The following is a 21,842-nucleotide window of genomic DNA, read 5'->3' as shown; positions in this document are numbered from 1 at the left end:
TGAGGGGGTGGGGGCTGAGGGGAGGGAGGTTCGGGGAAGGGGGGGAGATGGGAAGGGGAAATAAAGGAGGAGGCAACAATTCTTGATAAGAAATGTACTCATGGAGTTCCGGGAAGATGGCGGAGGAGAAGCTAGAGGCTAAACAAGCTCTCGCATAGAAAGCAGTTTTAGTGTTCCAGTGAACAGTCCTAGGCCAAAGAATTACACCCAGTGTGCCATCACAGTGCAGAGAGTTTGGCCAGAGAGGGAAAATCCAGGCAAGGAGACAGATCTGAGCACTTGCCAGCAGCCGTGGCTGTGGCTGCGGCTGCAGTGGCGGCGGCCATAGCTGCCATACCTGCAACACAGAGAGTTCGGGACGAAAGAGCCAGACAAGGCAGGTGAGCGGATTCTACTCAATACCAGCATAACCGACAAGGAGCAGTCATCTTCATCCTTCAGTTCGCAGACCAGAGATGACCCAGGAACCAAGACTCAGCATGAGTAGAACCCTGACATCCTCACTCCTTCTCAGGTAGCAGAGGAGGGAAGGCCACCCCTCCCCCCCTACTACTGGAGATCTCCATCTTTAAAGGCCCCACTGAGCTGCTAGCTCCAACTCAGGCCTTTGAAGAAAACTAGAGTCATTTAGCAGGTCACAAGAACCTAACCTGACCTGCCAGACTCAGCTCCACCCAGGGAAAAGTCACCCAGCCAGCGCTGCCAGCCCCAGGAGTGGCTTTCTTCACTGGGTAATCAGAGCCAGAGGCTGCCCCTCCCTTTAGCAGCCTTGACAATCAATTGAAATTCGGTAAACATAAACCCTGAGAATGGCTCCAGGCTGGGCTCTGTGAGTTTCTCACAAGCTAGCCCCTCAGGGAAAAGCTACTGTTTACTGAAAGGCCTCAACTCTACCCAGAACCTAGCCTCATCACAGCATCTCCAAACTAGAGGAAACAGCCATCTCTCTCTTTTGTGATACTCAAAGCAGATCTCCCTCCCATTGAACTATCCTGGGAGGAGGATCACAAAATCCTGGGTAAAGCAGAGCATTTTTCTGCCTGCTCAAACAAATTGACTTAAGAAACCAACCAAGCCACAGGAAAATCAAACACCACAAGCAGACCAGAGACTCCAACAAGAGACTGGTTACAGACACAAGGGAGATACAGGATCTTCCCATCCCCCCACACCAAAAAAAAAAATCAAAGAACTTTTTTTGTACATTTTATAACATTTTTTGTTCTAAAACTTTTTTAAATTTTTAATTTTTAACTTTAAAAAATTGTTTTCTAGTAACTTTGTTTTTCTTCCTCTTATAATTCTTATTTTAGGGGTATATGTGTGTGTGCGTTTTTCTTTCTTTTTTTTTCTTCTTAAAAATTTTATTTTTTTTGTTTTTTGTTTAGCTCTACTGAACTTTTGATCTTTTTTTCTTTCTTTCTCATTCTTTCACCTTTTCTTCTCTTTCGTTCTTCTTTGTGTGACTAAATTGCTGTTCTGCACATCCTCAGATATACCTGTAATTGATTATTAGACCTTATCCCCCATTGTGTACACACTTAATCTAGAAATTTAGTACTCAATTCAAAACATCTTAGACTTAAATTCCTTAATAGCAGTACTACCTCTTTATACCTATATAATATTTTAAGCATTTTTATTTTTAAGTTTTCATGGCTCCTTTATTTATTTATTTTTATTTTATTTTATTTTTTTTGCTGAGGGAGAGCTCACATGCAGTCCCCCCACTACCAAAAATTTACACAGTCGAGTTTCTTCTTTGTGGAGAAATCACAGGAGTCAGCGCGCCCTAAGTGCAAAGGACACGCATCGTCCTGAGAAAACCACCTGCATGATCATAGTGCTTCCCCTGCCAGGTAAGTATTCACGTCTCCTTTACATCCCTCCCCTCTCCCATTATATCCACGTTCTTCTCTGAACATTTCTATTTCAAATTTGCATAATTTTTAAGCATTGCACTTTTTAATTTTTGCTTTTCTATTTTTTCTTGTCTCTTTTTTTCTCTTTCTCTTTCTTCTTTTTTTCTCTGTCTCTACTTTCATTCTATCCAACCTATTTCCCGCTTTGAGATTAGGACTTAGTTAAGTTAACTCTCCCTGTGCCTTCCCATATCCCTCTATTCCTATTTTTACCTACATCTCTCCCTAAACCTAATAATTTCTGGTTTTCCAAATTCTACTTTGCGGTTTGTAGCCCATTAATATATAGTTGTTGATGTTGAATAGATATATCTGTTGAACTAGATTGTATCTACAGACTTTTGACTGTGCAACTACAGACTTTGGTTAATGCTTGCCTTAAGATAGTGTTCTAGCACAAAACTGGTGTTACTTTCATCCCAAATGGGCAGAGTAAGCCGGAAAAATACAAGAAAAATGGCAAGTCTGGGTATCTCAACTCCCACTCATGATAATCAGGGGACAAAACAGATAATGAATAATCCAGAGGAGAGTTCCCAAATAGCTCTACAAACACTGCTGGTAAACATGGTAAATGAAAAGATGGAAAGCCTACAAAGGACTCTGTATGAGCGTGATAGGGAGAGAGAGGAGGCAAACTAAAGGTTAATAAAGGAATATCATGAGCGTGAGGAAGCTACTCAAAAATTGATACAGGAATTGCATGAGCAGCTTGAGAATGCTCAAAGAGAAAGGCAGGAATGGCGTGAGCAGGCTGAGATCAGTCAAAGAGAAAGTCAGGAATGGCGTGAGCAGGCTGAGAACACTCAAAGAGAACTACAGGAATTGCCTGAACGTGATGAAGCTAAGCAAAGAGTAATACAGGAATTGAGAAAGCAGGATGAGAATACACAAAGATCACTAAAGGCATTTATGGAATCCATTAATAAAGAGCTGAAGGAAGTCAGGGGGACCACAAATGGAATGCTGAATGGAACCCAACAGAAGGAATGGGAGTCCAAGGAAACCATAACCAATCAACTAAGTGATTTGAGAATAAACACTGAACAACAAATTAAGGAAGTAAAGAAGTTCATACAAGATCTAAAACAAAGCTTCAACAAAAAAATTGAAGCCATCAAAGCTGACCAATTAGAAGGAAAAGAAATAAAAAACAAAGTAGAAAGTCTTGACAGTTGGTTAGACCATGCAGAAGATCGAATCTCAGGGAAGACAGCCTAGATATTATAAGAAAGAACATACAACCATCCAAGACAAATCCAAGATATATGATAGATCTATTCAACACTTGGAAGACACCATCAGAAGGCCTAATCTAAGGATAATGGGTATAGAGGAGCACCTAGAGACAGAAGTTAATGGTCTAGGAAATTTGTTTAACAGGATCCTAGCAGAGAACTTCCCAAACACGCAAAAAGATAGGCCTATTCAGATACAAGAAGCTTTTAGAACTCCAAATAGACCAGTCCAGAATAGGACATCCCACCGTCACATTATAATCTACACAGGATCATTTCAGACCAAGGAAAAAATCCTTAAAGCTGTGAAGGAGAAAAGATCAATCACCTATAAAGGGAAACCAATTAGAATAAATTTCTCAGCAGAGACAATCAAAGCAAGAAGAGCCTGGAAGGATGTATGCCATGCTCTAAAGACAAAGAACTATCAACTAAGAATACTGTACCCAGCTAAACTCTCCTTCATAACTGAAAGCCAAATAAAAACCTTCCATAGCAAAGAAAAATCGAAACAATCTATCTCCACCAAACCAGCCCTACAAAAGATTCTTAAAGATGTCCTACAGATAGAAAACCAACAAGACCACAATAAAGACCAAGAAACCGCACCCAAACTGAGAATCCAAGAACCATAGGAAGAACCCAGTAGCTGCAGCCCCCAAGAAGGTGGATAAAATGGCAGGAACTCCCAAATACCTCTCAGTCATATCTCTCAACATTAATGGACTTAACTCTCCAATTAAGCGACATAGACTATATAGTTGGATTAAAAAGGAAGATCCTTCTATCTGCTGCCTTCAGGAGTCACATCTTGCCCATAAAAACAAACACATTTTCAATGTGAAAGACTGGAACAAAATCTACCAAGCAAATGGCCCCCATAAACAGGCGAGAGTTGCAATCCTGATATCAGATAAAATAGACTTCAAATTAAAATTCGTGAGAAGAGATAAGAAAGAACGCTACATACTAATTAAGGGATCTCTCCTTCAGGAGGATATTACAATTCTAAATATCTATTCGCCAAACAACGGAGCATCGAAATTTATCCAAGAAACACTACTTTCCCTCAAATCCCACATAATTTTTGGGGATTTTAATACACCACTTTCCCCACTAGATAGATCAACTCGGCAAAAACTCAAAAGAGAAACTGCAGATCTAAACAACTGCATAGATCAACTAGATTTAACAGACATCTACCAAATATTTCACCCAGCAGCATCAGAATACATGTTTTTCTCAGCAGCACATAGAACATTTTCTAAAATAGACCACATTTTAGGCCACAAAGCAAACTTGTCCAAATTCAGAAATGTTGAAGTTATTCCTTGTATTCTCTCAGACCACAAGGGAATAAAATTAGAACTCAACACCAAAAGCCACCAAAGAAAGTCCTGTAACACATGGAGGCTGAACAACACACTGCTGAATCACGATTGGGTCATGGAAGAGATTAGAAAGGAAATTCAAATATTCACGATATTCAACAAAAATAAGCACACAAATTACCAGCTCCTCTGGGACACAGCAAAGGCAGTACTCAGGGGCAAGTTTATAGCTCTGAGTTCCTACATCAACAAATTGGAGAGATCTGAAGCCAACAATTTAGTGAGACATCTGAACCTCCTTGAAAAACAGCAGCAAGATAAACCCCAATCCAGGAGACAGAAAGAAATAATTAAAATTAAATTAGAATTAAATGAATTAGAATAAAAAACTAGAAAGAATCAACAAAACAAAGAGTTGGTTCTTCGAAAAAATGAACAAAATTGACAGGCCCTTAGCAAATCTTATCAGAAAAAGAAGAGAACATGCCCAAATAAATAAGCTCAGAGATGAGAATGGAAACATCACCACAGAAAAAACCAAGATTCAGAACATTATAAGGGAATATTTCTCAAAACTTTATGCTAATAAGTTTGAGAACTTGGCAGAAATTGACCTTTTCCTAGCAAATATTAACATGCCAAAACTAAACCAACATGAGTTAAACCATCTTAACAGGCCCATATCAGGCATTGAAATAGAAACAGCACTAAGAGACCTCCCATCTAAGAAAAGTCCAGGACCAGATGGGTTTACAGCGGAATTCTACAAGTCCTTCAAAGCAGAGCTCACACCAATACTCCTCCAACTCTTCAATGAAATTGAAAGAGAAAGTTCACTACCGAACACATTCTATGAAGCCATCATAACCCTCCTCCCAAAACCAGGTAGGGACTCATCAAAGAAAGAGAACTATAGACCCATTTCTTTGATGAACATTGATGCAAAACTTCTCAACAAAATTTTGGCCAATCGACTTCAACAATTCATCCAAAAAATCACACAACAAGATCAAACAGGATTCATTTCAGGGATGCAAAGCTGGTTCAATATACACAAATCAATTAATATAATTCATCACATCAACAGGAGCAAGGATAAGAACCACATGGTTATCTCAATAGATGCAGAAAAAGCATTTGATAAGGTTCTGGAAAAATTAAGAATCCATGGAACATTCCTCAATACAATAAAGGCTGTATATGACAAACCTATAGCCAGCATTATACTTAATGGTGAAAAACTAAAGCCATTTCCTCTTAACTCAGGAACAAGACAAGGATGTCCACTCTCTCCACTTCTCTTCAATCTAGTATTAGAATGCCTAGCTACAGCATAAGACAAGATGCAAACATAATGGGGATCTAAATAGGGAAAGAAGTAAAACTCTCCCTCTTTGCAGATGACATGATCTTGTATTCAAAGAATCCCATAGACTCCACTCCCAAATTACTCAAGCTGATTCAAAACTTTGGCAAAGTAGCAGGGTATAAAATTAACCCTTAAAAATCAATGGCTTTTGTGTATGCCAACAATGAGAAAAGTGTGGTTGAAATTAGGAAAGCAACTCCATTCGTAATAGCCCCACAAAAAATAAAACACCTAGGAATTAACTTAACCAAAGAAGTGAAGAACCTCTATGATGAAAACTTTAAAAACTTGAAAAGGAAATCAAAACAGAACTTAGAAAGTGGCAAAAACTCCCATGCTCCTGTATTGGAAAGATCAACATCGTGAAAATGGCAATACTTCCCAAGGCTATCTACAAATTCAATGAGATACCTATCAAAATTCCAACCTCATTCTTCAAGGAAATAGAAGAGACAATCCAAAAATTCATATTGAACAATAAAAGACCCCGAATAGCAAAAACGATCCTCAACAGAATGAACAGTGCTGGAGGAATATCAATACCAAATTTCAAACTCTACTATAAAGCCATAGTAATCAAAACAGCTTGGTACTGGCACAAGAACAGACCTCAGGATCAATGGAATAGAATTGAAAGCCCAGAAATGAATCCACAGACCTATAGCCATCTAATCTTCGATAAGGGAGCTAAAAAAATAGAATGGAAGAAAGACAACCTCTTCAGTAAATGGTGCTGGCAAAATTGGTTAACTACTTGTAGAAAACTAAAGCTAGATCCTTATATATCACCCTGCACCAGAATCAACTACGAATGGATCAAAGACCTCAGAGTCAAAGAGGACACTCTAAAAACATTACAGGATGGAATAGGAAAAACCCTAGGTCTTGTTGGCATAGGCTGAAATTTTCTTAATAGAGACCCAGAAGCACAACAAATCAAAGGTTGGACAAATGGGATTACATGAAATTGCAGAGCTTCTGCATGGCAAAGGACATAGCTAGCAAGATCAATAGATAGCCCACGGATTGGGAGAAGATCTTCACTAGCCATACAATGGACAAGGGTCTCATATCAAAAATATATCTGGAACTCAAAAAATTAAATCCCCCAACAACAAATCTTCAAAGAAACAACTGCCCAATAAATAAGTGGGCTATAGACTTAAAGAGAAACTTCTCTGAAGAGGAAAGAAGGATGGCCAATAGACACATGAAGAAATGCTCAACTCCCTAGCCATAAAAGAAATGCAAATCAAAACAACATTGAGATACCACCCCACCCCAGTTAGAATGGCTAAAATCAAGAACGCTAATAACAACAGATGCTGGAGGGGATGTGGCCAGAAGGGAACCCTAATGCATTGTTGGTGGGAGTGTAAACTTGTTCAACCACTTTGGAAAGCAGTATGGAGGTTCCTCAAAAGACTCCACCTAGATCTCCCCTATGACCCAGCTACCAGTACAACTATGTTTATTGCAGCATTATTTACCATAGCTAAGATATGGAACCAACCCAGATGCCCCTCAGTAGATGAATGGATCAAGAAAATGTGGTCTATATACACAATGGAATTCTATGCCTCCATCAGAAAGAATGACATTGCCCCATTTGTTAGGAAATGGAAAGGCTTGGAAAAATTTATATTAAGTGAAGTAAGCCAGGCCCAAAGAAACATAGGTCCCATGGTTTCCCTTATTTGCAGTATCTAGTATATGTATGAGTCAAGCAGAAAAGGTCAGATAAGTTGATGTTAGGGAAATGAACCCTAAGATATGTATTCAAATGTTTTTTTCTTTCATGGGATTTTTTCTAACACATTTATAAGATGATTTCTTTGTTGCTTTGTATGTCCCTCCCCCACAGTATAACCCCTGCTTTCACTGTATTTAATGTCGGTATAATTTGTGGAGGGGAAGGGGAAAAACAAATCATTTCACTAGGGATACAGGTGGACCCATTGCAACAATGAGATGTACAAGTCGTTATGTTAAAAACTAACTTTACAACTGTGGTGCGGGAGTGGGGGGGGGAAGGCGGGGGGTACGAGGTGGGATTGGGTGGGGGGGGGAAGGAGGAGGATGGGAAGGGATGGGAAGGGGAAACAAAGGAGGAGGCTACAATGCTTGATAAGAAATGTATGCATTATCTTGCCCATGTAATTGTAACCCCTCTGTACAGTATTTTCACAATAAAAATTAAGAAATGTACTCATTGCCTTCCCCATGTAATTGTAACCCTTCTGTATGGTATTTTCACAATTAAAAAAAAGAGTGTCTTGGACTTTCCTGTGTGGGCTGGCTTTGAACTGCAATTCTCCGCTCTCAGCCTCCTGAGTAGGTAGGATTACAGGCGTGAGCCACCGGTGCCCAGCTTTAGTGTCACCTTTGACTTTTCCTCAATGTAGCTTTCAAGCCATGTCCTTGGCTGTGGTTCTGGGATGCTGAGCCCCACGTTGGCAGGAGTTCACTGCTGTCTGCTCTGGCATGCTCTGCCCTCTGGAAGATTCTTGCCTGAGCTGATGCTGCTTCCTAGGCAGGTGCCACTCAGAAGCAGGGCTCCTAGGGAGGTGGTGTGGAGTTCAAGCTCCTTTGTCAGGTGCAGATGCTGTGATCTTGGATGAGATGGTCAAGCTACATGCAGCTCAGGTTCCTTATCTGTGAAAAGTGACTGCTATTAGAAATGGATGCGGGAAGCACTTTATGAAGATAAGTGAAACAGAACCCAAAAGTACCTAGAAAAGCACTCAGAAAAAAAAATGACAGTGTGGCTTTGAGGGCATGGCCAGCCAGAAAGGCCTGCAGCCCCCCAGTCCCAGGGAGTGCTAAGTGCTTGCCCTGTGGGCATGCACACTAGAGCAGGAAGTGCCGAGACCTCAACAAACCCTAGTGCGCATGAACTCCATTTCTGCATTTCTCATTTCTGTCACCTGTTGCTCCAGGAAGGTGAGGCAGGTTTGGAGAGGGCCCTAGCTTATCCTACCATCCAGTTGTTTGAAAAAGGAGCGAGTGTGTTGGTCCCATACCTTTGGCACAATGCACAGCCTGTGTAGGGTCTCTGCCTGTTGTAAAAAGCCAGCGATCAAAGTAAGCTTTGGGGCTAACCTAGTAGATTCTGTTTGCATAAAGATTCCTATGATCAGAGCAAGGCTGTAACCGGGATCTGAGATAAATGGAATCCTGTCTAGACACAGTAGATGCTTAGGGACCATCTGCGCTGGACCAAAGCCTTCACTGTGACATTCTGACCGCTGTGGTCTTAGTTCACCTTTGATTCACTAATACATGCATACTGGTTTTCTGGAACACATACCCTTGCAGAATTCTGTTGCCTATCTGTTCACTGGTTATTTTGGGCAAAAGGAAAGGGGAAAGAAATCCTGCAAGATGTCTTCCCAGCTCACTGATGTGCATATCTTAGTGTCGCTCACTGGTGTGCATATCTTAGTGTCGCTCACTGGTGTGCATATCTTTTAGTGTCGCCTATGTGTGAGTTTCTGAGAGGCTTCCACGATAGAAGACCCACTCAGAATGGCAACCTGTTGTGCTCAGGCTGGCATACCTGTGGCTGAACGCTGAGAACGCCCTGATGAATGTGACTCTTTCAACTAGGAACGGTTAACTTCTTACTTCCATAGCCACGGTGCCCCTTGTATCTATGAGCATGATTCTTGTCCTGTACAAGTGTATTCCAAGATAAATGTCAGGGTATGGTTTGACTGTGGCATAAGTCTGTGAATTTTAAATTTCTTTGGAGATACTGAGTTTTAAGCAGGGCCTTACACTTACTAGGAAAGTGCTCTACCTCCTAAACCATGCCTCCAGTCATCTTGTTAAAAAATGCTGATCCTGGGGCTTAACCCAACCTGAGCTTTTGTGCTGAAGGCTGGCATTCTACCACTTGAGCCACAGCTCCACTTCTGGCTGTTTTTGGTAATTAAGTGGAGATAAGAGTCTAACAAGGTTTCCTGCCCTAAGTAGCTTCAAACCATGCTTCTCAGATATCAGCCTACCCTGTAGCTAGGTTTACAGGCATGAACCATCTGTTCCTTTTCAGATACTGTCTTGCATTTATGTCTGGGACCTTACTGACACACCAGCTCTCAGCCTGGGATTGATCTCAACCAGATCTCAATGCTGGGATTACAGGTGTGAGCTACTGCAGAGGGCCTAGAACCTTAAGTTTGATAGACACTGTTTACTAAAGACTTCCTTCCAGTCTGTGAGCTGTCCATCCACCATCTCACTCACACTCTGCCTTTCATGTTATCTTCCTTTGCTAATCTCTTGGCTCAGCTCTCTTGTTCTTGGAGGGTGGTCCAGGAATAGTGGTTGAAGTGATTTATCTTTTCACAGGCAATGTTTGGGTTTTACCAAGTAGAATGAATTCATATATAGGAAAATCCCAACTTCTTTAAAAAAAATCTACACATCCATGGCATTGGTGTTTGACTCTTGTGGTGGTGAACTTCTGAGATTTCTGCATCAAGATAAGCAGGAGTAGAGGCCAAGGTCATACCAAGGTCAGATCAAGTCCAAAACAGAGGAGGGCACAGACTGTGGCTGGAGTCCGGGGCCTGCTGAGGTGAAATGGGGACTGAGCACAGAAAGGAGCAAGCTGCTGATGTCGGGGGAGGAGGCAGGGGATGAAAGCAAATCACCAGGCACAGCTGGAGCTGATCAGAGTTAGGAAAGACATGCTGGGGTGCAGCGAAGGGAGACAGGCGTGTCAGCCAACTTCCTGTGGATGAAGGTCTCTCGTGAGAACTAGGGATGAAAAGCCTAACCACCACCACCATCATTCTTTACAAGTCTAAAGTCTTGTTCCTGGGAAGTGTCTTCCACTGGTTTCAATAATACAGATGTTTGTAATTAGGCAAACAATATTACTGATGTCTTAGTGACATTTCAAAGTGACTCTTTTTATTCCCTTGGTGGAAATAAAACTGATTGGTAATTAGACATTTGTGTCTTCTTTTCTGAGCCTCCTGGCTCTAGTCTAGGAATTGCTACAGTTTTCTGTAGAGTCAGGTGAAAAATATTTTGGACTTTGTGGGCCAGACAGTCTTTATCTCTGCTACCCAACTGCGGTGTTCTTTTTGGAAGTCAGTACATAAATGGATGACTGTCACTGTTATAATAAAAATTTATTTAAAAACTGAGGCAGTGGGCTGAGACTGCTGCCCTAGACTAGTTTTTGATGGTAATAATAATAGTAATAATAATAATATTCTACTAATATTAACTCAGTAAAAACTCTTAAAAGGAGGGGAAAAGAGGAAAGGGACTTAGAAAGATTCACACAGAGTAAATTTGATCAAAATACGTTATACACATATATAAACATCTCAGTGAAACCTCTGTATAATTAATTTGTGATAATAAAACAATAAAAATGGATATTTATATTGCCTTTTGATTTGAAGGTTGACTAAGAGCATACAGATAAGCTGCTTAGTGTAGTGTCTGCTCCGCAGCATTCTTTTTTGGTATCTTGTTAATTTAAATGTTTAGTGTATATAGGTTAATTATGTAATGATCACTGTCATTATTCTTTATAAGCCTGTTTAACATATCTGCCCATGAAGATGTTGGCTGAGTCTGGCTCATAATTGTGGTCATTCATTCTTAGGCAACCCTGGACACAGAATTTTCTCTCTTCCTTTGAGGGTCTCAGAGATGGTTGTGAGAAAGACCATGCACTTTCCAGCACTTTCCATCCCTCTTGGCCTGCTCTGTCCTCGCTGAGGACACTGCCTGGCATTCCGTCTGTGGACAAGGCCCTGGCAGGGAATGGATTTCTAGTTCAGTTGGGAAATGCAGGAAGCTCACAGACCCAGAACTCCCAAGGTTAGAGTGTCCTGGGACTGATTAAAATCCTTTCCACTGAGTGCTCTTCAAAGTGGATGAATACTGAGATTAGTAGCACTGTTTGATCTGAGCTGTTCTTTAAGTGGTGGCTTGATGTGCTGTTTTGATGAGTCTGATGAAGTGTGTTCGAACATTAGCAGAGATTTAACCAGCGTTCTGACTTGTTTGTATAATCGTCCCCCTGAATGCAGGAATGATCCTCTCACTAATGCCACAGTTACTATTTGGACAAAGGCGTGTTGTGGGTGCATGGAAGTCAGGATCAACCTGGAAACAAAGGAACAGATTAATTAGTTGTCACAATGAAATTCCTCCCAGAGTCCTTTTACATCAAATCAAGCTGCAGAAGCAGCAGTTGGGGGCTGACTGGAGTCGGATACTTTTTTGTGTGTGACAAATCTGTCGTCAGTGTTTGGCGTCTTCTGAGAATACAGCGAATGCCATGCCCTGGCTGAGAATCACAGGAGAGTCTTGTTGCCTTTGTCACGTACCCAAGTGGGTGAGTCGTGGGAGATGTGTCCTGGGGTGGGCGTCACGCAGTGCATTTGCATAAGCTTATCGCCTATAGCTCTATCTCGAGATGGGGGCTCTTAACGCCATCAAGAAATGAGGAAAACACTCACACACGGCTACTGCTGGGTTGTGTTATTTTTGTATTCCATCCTAGCATGATTTTGTGGAAGGAACATATAGGAACAATGGCGCCAAGTACACTGTACTGGATACACAAACAAGAACAATCATTTATCACGATGATGGAGTATTAGGCAGTTAGAACTTTTAAGTTCTGGAGTGTCCCTTTGTCTTGTTGCAAACTGTTAGCCATTCCAGTGTAAGAGGATGGAGGTCATGGACTCGAGAAGCTGAGCAGTGTGGGGATCATGCCACATCAACCAAGTGGCCTTAAGTCCCATCTGTCAATCAGGAGGCTGGGTTATTTCTAGTTTTTCCAAGGGTTCTCCTGGTTGTAGCCTTGAAGGTATCGTGTGCTGGGAACCACCTTGGTCGAGTCATTGATCTATCTGAAGTGAGGCTCAAGACCTTATTGTACAGGACAGAGAAGAGGATGGGGCACAGTGGGGTTTAGCAGGGACCTGGCCTGGAAAACGAATCTTCTAGAGGAGGGGTGGTAATATCCACTTCGAAGTACAGATGTAAGGCTTCAAATAATACACAATGTACTGTCAAAGTGCATAGCCTAACGCTAACAGACATGACTGGTCATTGCTTTTCTGCCAATAAAAGATGGAAAGAATGTATTGGAGGAATCCTAAGGAAGATCGACTGAACTGGAGATTGTGTGAATCATAGTTATATTAAAACAATGAAGTCATGTCTCCCTGGGAAGACGGGCACCAGGAAAACACCCAGTCGGGCCATCAGCTTGCAGAGCATGGTGTGATACCAGGCTTGCTTGCTGTGGGAGGGTCTGACCCGGTCAAGAGGAGGGCACAGGTGGTTTGCTGAAGATGTGGGATCCATTGGAACAGGAGAGGAGGAGGGCCTTTCTCACAAGGCGAAGTACCCGAGCCAGCCAGGAGCCCAGTGAGGCTGGAGGAATGAAGGTTGCATGGATTTCAAGAGAGAAAATGAGAGATGGGCATGGGGGGAGTGGGAAAAGAGTTTTGGGTTCTTCTTCAGTAAGTGGCAGGAAGGCATCTGAATAGCAACAACCAACAGCCACTCAGAAATGCAACTCAACTTGAACCTCAGGAAACCTGTAGATCAAACTAGCACACTTCAGGAAATAAAGAACAGAAGGAACGATGAGCCAAATCTAGGGTGTGGGGCGGGTTGTAGGACACATGCCTGTATTGTTGAATAATGAAGCATTGGCCCCCAAACAGAAAGTAGAGACGAGTTGGAGCAGTTCATGAAGAGGCTGGAAGGCCACAGTGATGGAATACAGTGTGTAGATTTTGTCATTCATGTGACTGTAGGAAGACATCTTTGAGTCCATCAAGGGAACTGTGATTAGGTACTCATATTAAGATGTTATTAATACTGACAGGTATGAAAATGATGCAGTAGTTATGTTTTATGAAATCCTTATTAAGTTTTCAACAGTATTACAACAGAAGTAAAATGACATTGCTTGAAAATTCTCTGGCAAAAAAAAAGTGCAGAAAAGGGAATTTGTAAATAAAGTGGATTTGGAGAATGGTTATGATTTTTGCAGCTTGGTGATAGATTTGGGCCCTATTTTGCTTTTTCTATGTTGTATGGGTTTTAATATTAACCATAGGAAGAAGTAAGGATTTGAAGTTGTGGCAGAGTGATGGTTACAGGATCAGATCTGTGTCAAATGAGTTGTTCTGTCCCAGGTTTTTAAGACATGTTGGTTGCAATGTACGCATAAGACATAATGACAAGAGGACTCGTTCTAGAGGAAAGAAAAGCTGAGCATGGATGTAGATGCTTACATAGTCAAGATGGACTGAAGAAGTCCAGAATGGGAACAAAGTCTAGTGAGTTTTGACGTCTAGGCATCTCTTCTGATTTTTTCTTGGAGACAACAGCTCAATTTTCCTTTGGAGTCTTGTATCTGTATGTAGTAGAACCTGACTCTCAGCTCTAGGAGAAGGCTGTAACTCTTGGCCAATCAGAGTCCAGCATTACATTGTTTATCATAGAGATTGGTTGAAAGAGGGCAACTTATTCTCTTATGCAACCAATGAGATTGAGACCGGGGACCTTTGTGAAACTCCTGGGATACAAGCGCTCATCTTCCCCTTGCCTGCCTCCTTTGGTATTTTGTCAACTGTGTGTCCTCCATGTAGAAAGTGCCTGTCTAAGAAAGAAAAGTGTCCACAGAAGAAAATAGAGCCAGGAGTCAAATCCCAATGACCTTATTTTAGCTAGACTTGAAGTTAGTTACACTAAACTATTTTTTTTAAATTAGATTTATGAACCAATAATGCCATTTTTCTTTAGACAATGAAGATGGGACTTCTTTTACTTAGCTACTTTATGGAAATTTTTGTGGCTTTGTCACATGAATAGTCATTTGGACTCTTACCCAGAAGTAGTTCATAGCTCATTCCACAACTTTCTCAGTGTCTGTCTATGGTTTAACTTCTATTAAATGACCAGCCAGTCTTCTCCTCCCTACTCTGTATAGATCTTCCAAAATTTCAAACTTATATTCTCAGAAACTACTTTTTAATGGCAACCTGCTACTCTATTGAAATCATTGTAAATGGTAATTAGTAATGTGAAAGATAATTTGTTAATTTTAAATTTAAAATCCATCATGCGAAGCAAGTTAGATCACAGAGAGCTACCGACAAAAGAAATGAACCCATGTGTGAGAAGCTGCTCAACTCCGGAAATAAAAATGTGCAAACCTCTCAGGAGGGAATAATCATTGTCTCGATTTTTACTTGTAATTATAATTTAATTATGAACCCACTTTTGCAACATTTTAAAAGTACATAGTTAGCATTTAAGTACTTTCCATATAATTATCTGTTATTGAACCTGCTCATTATGAAGTGGTTACTGCATAAATTACTGTGCTTTGTGTAAAAATATTTTTCACTTCAGGCTGACTTGAAATAAAATAAGACAAATCATTTGAATGGTACTTTGAGGTTCCTCAGGATCACAGAGCAGCTTTGAACCTGATCATCTTACAGCGTGAAGTATGAAGCACTCTGGGGTTGCTTTTCTTCACTTTAAGACTCAACTCCTCATTGTTTTTCTTGAGGTATTCCTAGGGACATGTGTACATTCTCCAGATTCTCAGTATTATAGAAGAATGAACCAGTGAATGTCCTACAGAAACCCACTGTGATCCTCAGAACACCTGCTTTTGCTCTCATGCAGTAAAAGGGAAAAAATCAGCACTGAAATCTGAGCACTGTCTGTACATGCCTTTTCTAACTCATTCCTCCCATCAGCCCCAGGAGAAGGCAGTAACAAGTGAGCTAACTCTGCCCCCATTTTACAGACGGTGAAATCAGGGCCCAGAGGCTGATAATTCACACAAGGCTGCGTGGCCGGAGGAAGTTGAATTAGGATGTGGATTGGGGCACCAGAAAGCTCTTGGTCTCAGAAGAGAAAGAATTTGGGGCTGGGAAGGTGGCTCAGTGGTAGAGCGCTTGCCTTGCATGCATGAGGCCCTGGGTTCGATTCCTCAGCACCACATAAGCAGAAAAAGCTGGAAGTGGAGCTGTGGCTCAAGTGGTAGAGCGCTAGCTTTGAGCTGAAGAGCTGAGGGACAGCGCCCAAGACCAGAGTTCAGGCCCCACGACCAACCAAAAAGAAAAAAAAGAAGAGAAAGAATTCAAGGGCCAGAACAGAAGAGACGGAAGCAGCAGCCTACGCAGTGATAAAAAGAAGCATGAAAACAGAGCAAAAGGGACCAGACGGGAGGCGATGGCTGGAGAAGGACCTCAGTCCTCAGCTTTTCCTTACGAGCGTCTGTGATGAAAACCCACCCATCTCATAGAAAGTCCTGGAAAACTGGGTGTGCTATGAAGTTCTGGCAGCTGAGCGGTGTGGCATCAGGGCTTCCCAGATGCCATGCTGGAGAGGCCCTGGCTTTGGCTGGTCAGACCAGGGTTGGCGTTTTCCTTGGGCTGTGGACCTGTTGCACATCCCAGGTCATGCTGTGAGTGGCAGCAGGGCAGGGGGTGGCTCCTTACAGCATCCAAGCCCTCTTTCTCAGGCCTCAGGTTTCCCAACTCCCTTGCCAAGGATGCCACCCACCTCCCCACTTCCCTGCCACCCCAGGGTCCCTGTTGCAAAGGAGTGTCACAGTGGGGAGCGGAGGTCAAGTCCTCTGGTTTGGTCTTCAGATTGCTTTTCTGTTCTCAGATTCCAGAGAGGAGCAAGGAGCCTCTGCGAGATTGTTTATCCGAAGGGCTGCTGGGTGCGCTCCTTCCTCCCGTCCCTCCCTCTCCTTTCTACCCTCCTCTCTCTCCTCCCTCTTCCTCTCCCTCCTCCTGCCATCAGTTCACATAGCTTTTGGGGAAAGCTTCTTTGCTCCCTCCATCCGCAGCCCAGGGCCACAGAAAGAGCTGTGATCTGGGCCTCTCTCCTCTTACTCCCAGCATTCCCTGCAGCTTCTGCACACAAGGTCAGCTCCTGCACAGATCACAGCTTCCCCAGAGACAGGAGCAAGTCTGTTTGATTGTGGGCTCCGTTCATCTCAGCTCGTGTGCATCATGTGCTAATACCTGGCGAAGTTAATTATGTTGTGTGGGACACACTTTCAATAAGTACTTAAAGCAATGGAAGGAATACAATGGATTTATAAATCACATCTATCCTTTTATTTACTGACTTTCCTTCCTTTGGCTTGTGGTGTCCAGAGGGAGAGGGACAAAGTATTCCAAGTATTCACCAGATACCCTGATATTCTCTCAGAAGGAGTATTTCACTAATAAACATCTATCTGATGAAAGAATGAAAGAAACATTTTTTTTTGTCAGTTGTGGGACTTGAACTCAGAGCCTGGTTGCTGTCTCTGAATGCCTTTGCTCAAGCCTCGTGCTTTACCACTTGAGCCATAACACCACTTCTGGTTTTCAGGTGGCTAATTGGAGATGAGTCTCATGGACTTTTCTGCTGGGATTGGCTTCAAGCTGCAGTCCTTAGATGTCAGCCTCGTGAGTAGCTAGGATCACAGGCGTGAGCCACGGGTGCCAGATGAAATATGATCTGTGTACTGTACTAAAGTGTTCCATGGCTGCTCTCATCGCTGTCTAAGCTGCTGCTCACACACCCCTTCCTCACGAATGGTGAAGTCACATCTACCCAGATGCTGTGAGTGCAGCTGAATGAAACTCTTCAACTCCCTGGCCCAGGCCCCATCTATCTTCCCATGCACCTGGCTCTTGTGAGCCTCAGTCCCGACCTCAGTGTGGGTCTGGGTCTGAAATCCCCAGAAGGAGCCTCCAAGCTCATCCCCAAGGGACAAGTCTCCACCTGCTAGTACCTTCCAGGGGGTGGGACAGTCCCCAACCAGTGCGAACCAGCCAAGCTGGACCAGTGATGAAGACTCTCATAGACCATAGAAAGGGCTAGAAGGGAAACAAGCATACAGTGTCACCAAATGTAGGCTCTCCCTGCTCACATACTGGTAAAACAGGCACAAGCCACATTCAAGTGGCTCCCCGCCCCCACCACCTTTTTCGAATGGCAGTAGATACCAGCAAAATCTAAGCACATGATGTCTGATCCATTAGACTTTTATATATTTATTTTCAGTGGTGGTGTGGGCTTTAAATATGCAAACCTTACCATTGGCTGCATTTTTCAACTTTATGACCAAGTGACACTGTCTGCAGATTGATGAATAGGAGCATTGGAATCTGTTGGAAGTTGAAGAGCAAAGCTGAAGTTTGTTTTTTTTTTTAATCTCTCTTTCCTCCTATTATTCTAAGGAGAAAAGTTTGCGGGAAAGATAAATGGAAATTATCCAGTGACTTCAAATATATGACTCCCCCGATCTTCTGTTAGGGTAAATCAGAGGTACTCACAACTACAGATAATGAGATAATTAAAAACTAGTAAATATAAATGTGAGGTGCCTTCTACCATTAGGCCTCGGAGATGTATCTGATTATGAAACACTGACTCTGTGTTTTGAAATGTCATATCAATTATAAGAGACACTTTTACAGATCTCCCTAAGAAACATTTACATAAAACTATATTTTTATCCACTGTAAAAGACTGAAGTATAGATTTAATCAAAACTGTAAATACGACTAAAGGTGTGCTGTGCATGTGAAATATGCAGCCATAAAAAAATCTTAGCAAAAGTTTAAATCAATTTCATGGTGAATTATATTGCCTTTGGTATTTCTCATATCTTGCTTAGGCCTCAGCCTCCTTTTCTCCACATCACCTTGAATCCTCTTTCATTAGAGGGTGAAGTTACAGTGGTTTTTATGGCCCTGTGTTTGATGTGAAAGGAAGGAAAATGTGGAGAGTCTGTTTCTTTATCCTGCATTTGATGCTGCATTTCCCAGACTCATTCTGCATCCTGGGTTGCAAACAGAGTGGATGGACACAAGCTCTGGGGAGTGATGTGTGAGTCTCACCTCTGACCCCAGCTGTGGGCCCTGAACGTGTGACCTCATGAGTCTGAGACTGAGTTTTCTTGTTTGTGGAATGAGATGCACGGGACCCAGCAGCAAGGGTCTGGTGAGGATTTAGAACTGGCCTGGCTCATCTTCATTCATGGCACGGCAAGACGTCGGTCATTGTGCCTCTTAATGTTTCCCATGGCAGAGGAGACATGGGTTCCTGAGCTTCAGGTGTGGCTGAGATCTGATACTCTGAGCCCAGGGTTGTGTTGGGTGATGTTGTGTTGAAAGGGGGAGAGGGGACTCTGTGGATCAGGGTCTCCATGTGCCCTGGGATGTAACCAGGCTGAAGACTTGCATCAGGGTGAGGAGGAAGACCACGCAGAACCTTCATCGCTTTGTTTTCCCCAAGTCTTCATTTTCTGTGTCATTTCTGGGCTCTGGCTTTAGAGTAGGACTTGGTCTGATTCTTTGGTGTAGAGACCCCACCACAGGAGAATTACTGACCTGTCCAGCTGTGCTTGGACTGACGGGGTGTTGGCAGTGGGTATACCCTGTGCACCATTGCTCTGTCAGCACTCAGCCAACTGGGAGGAACTGATGAGTCCTGGTTATCTGGGGTTTTAACAGGGTGTAGGGAGTTACTGTACAAGCCAACGGATGTGTTTAAAAATTAAATGGTGGTGAACTCTGACAAGTCTGAAAATACACCATGATTCTCTTTTTTTACTCATTCTTGAAACATGTGAATTTTTTTTTGTGGGTTGTGGGGCTTGAACTCTGGGCCTGTGCACTGTCCCTCAGCTCTTCAGCTCAAGGCTAGCACTCTACCATTGGAGCCAGAGCATCACTTCCAGCTTTTACTGCTTATATGGTGCTGAGAATCGAAACCAGGGCCTCATGCATGCAAGGCAAGCACTCTACCACTGAGCCACCTTCCCAGCCCGAAACAGGTGAATTTTAAGGCTGTAAGCTATATACATTTGATTGTGTTGATAGAAAAATAGCAATACTTTGTCCACAAGTTGAATGCATGCACTAGGTACATAAAACAAATCACCTCTTGGTCTGGGAAAGATTTTAAAAGACCCACAATGCAGAGTCAGTCTTGTGTTTGACCGGTCAAAGGCATGGATTAACGGAAGGTTTAAATATGATAGCTGGGCAGTGGTCTAGGCGTCTGTGTAAATACACCAGCACCTCCATCCCAGCGAGTAAATCAGCAGCCATGTCTCCTCTATTTTCTGTTACAAAACTATGTGTGTAGGGGATGGGGGCTGTTAACACAATGCCTGAAACTCAAATGAATATGAGCTTATTAAAATATGATTTAAAACCTACCAATAAAACTAGAATGAAATATCAAAGTCATATCTTTCAAATATTTGGCCACATTGATGTAAGGGATCATCATCATCATCTTTCAATGGTGACCTTGGATTCGTTGTTGTCGCTTCCCTCCATAGCTAATGGATTAACAGACTTGATACGATTGACTGCCAGGTCTCTGATGGTTAGGCACCGAGTGTCTGTTGGACACGAGTCAGAAACTGTTGCCAAGCAAAACCACAGAGTGGACCAGCTGCTCTTCCCCAGCTGCGCATGCCTGCTCGGCCTGCAGAAGAGCCATCGGTGGATGGTGGATGTGACTTGGAAGGGTAAGTTCCGTTCTGTCTTTGCAGATTCCTTTATGTTTTTTCCCTCCCTTAGCTTTCCTTACTGGGTAAAGACAAGGCCTAATAAAATGCAGTGTTTAATGCCTCGAGGCTGTGAAACACCACAACTTTTCACACAGAGAAAATACATATTAATAAAATATCACTCCAGTACCTTAGAAATCGACATCAAAAGGTCTCCCATGATGATATAAATGCTCCTCATCTAGCTGCTACTTTGGCCAAAAACTAACAGAGGCTCACGTAGAGAATTAGGGTGCCAACCATCGGGAGGACAGGGCTGGTGCCAGCCGCGTGCAGAGTGGGTAATAACTGCTCAAGGCCTCCCCATGGGTCTTCCACTGTCTCACTCTCAATTTAGGCCTCTGTGACTTGTGGGTCTCTTCTAAGAGCTCATATTTCTAGATGAGCCTGTGATCGTTTTTGTTTGGGGGTCCGGTCATGGAGCCTGAACTTTGGGCCTGGGCACTGTCCCTCAGCTCTTCAGCTCAAGGCTAGCGCTCTACCACTTGAGCCACAGCGCCACTTCCGGCTTTTTTCATTTTGCTTATGTGGTACTGAGGAATCGAACCCAGGGCCTCATTCATGCAAGGCAAGTGCTCTACCACTGAGCCACCTTCCCAGCCCAGAGCCTGTGATCATTTTTAAAAATAGTTTTATTTGTTTTCTACTACTTTACAAATGCAGGCAAAAAGCAGCTTGGAGAATAAAAATGCATTTACCTCGGCTTCCATCCATCCATCCTTCTCTCCATTTTTTCTCCACCCACCCAGCACTATGCATTATACCCGATTATGGGCTTAATTAATTAATTAATTAATTCAGTGCCTTCTGTGTCCTACAGAGGTTGCATGCACCAAGTGCTGGTGACGTAAAGTCAGTCAGGGCACTGAGTTTCATGGTGCCAGGTGTGTTCATATTCAGCTGCAATGTCACAATGGTTGTACTGGGTAACATGGGTGTGTTCGTATTCAGTTGCAATGTCACAATGGATGAGTAAAGCTGAAGGAGGGATCCACTCAGAAGAGCTGAAGAGCCAACTGAGAATCCACGAGACCATACCACATACTCTGAGAGAAAGGAGATTGTACAGTCTGAAGAACAGAAAAAGAAAGGCCCAGGCCTGGGTCATGGAGGGCAGAGGAGCATGGATAATTCTGTGATGAGGGAGCTGGGGGGACGGGAAGCCTGGAGTGGAAGTGGGGAGGAAAGCCAGGAGAGAGCTGGGCAGATCACACCAGCAGCCTCTGGAGGCCATGTCTAGGAGTCTAGTGTCATTCTTAGAGCATGCCAAATGACCTGGGGGATGCAGGGAGGGTGACAGAGGTGCCTGACAGGGGGGAGGAGGAGCAGGTTAAAGGTGCCCTGAGGGGGCAGAGAGCCCATTGAGGAGCTGTA

The 21,842-nt window shown here is 42.9% G+C and overlaps 1 non-coding gene across 1 annotated transcript; it reads right to left on the bottom strand.

Annotated features, from left to right (window-relative positions):
• Nucleotides 1-1,701: 1,701 nt before the first annotated feature.
• On the bottom strand, nt 1,702-1,867 carry LOC122124639. Its single transcript, XR_006150606.1, has one exon. It is a non-coding gene; the product is annotated as a U1 spliceosomal RNA (small nuclear RNA).
• Between the last annotated feature and the right edge of the window lie 19,975 nt (nt 1,868-21,842).

Source organism: Dipodomys spectabilis, unplaced genomic scaffold (assembly GCF_019054845.1).
Source record: "Dipodomys spectabilis isolate Male_0828 unplaced genomic scaffold, ASM1905484v1 ptg000240l, whole genome shotgun sequence".
Taxonomy (NCBI): domain Eukaryota; kingdom Metazoa; phylum Chordata; class Mammalia; order Rodentia; family Heteromyidae; genus Dipodomys; species Dipodomys spectabilis.
The sequence above is the reverse complement of the archived record's forward strand: the minus strand, read 5'-3'. Positions and strand labels throughout refer to the sequence as shown.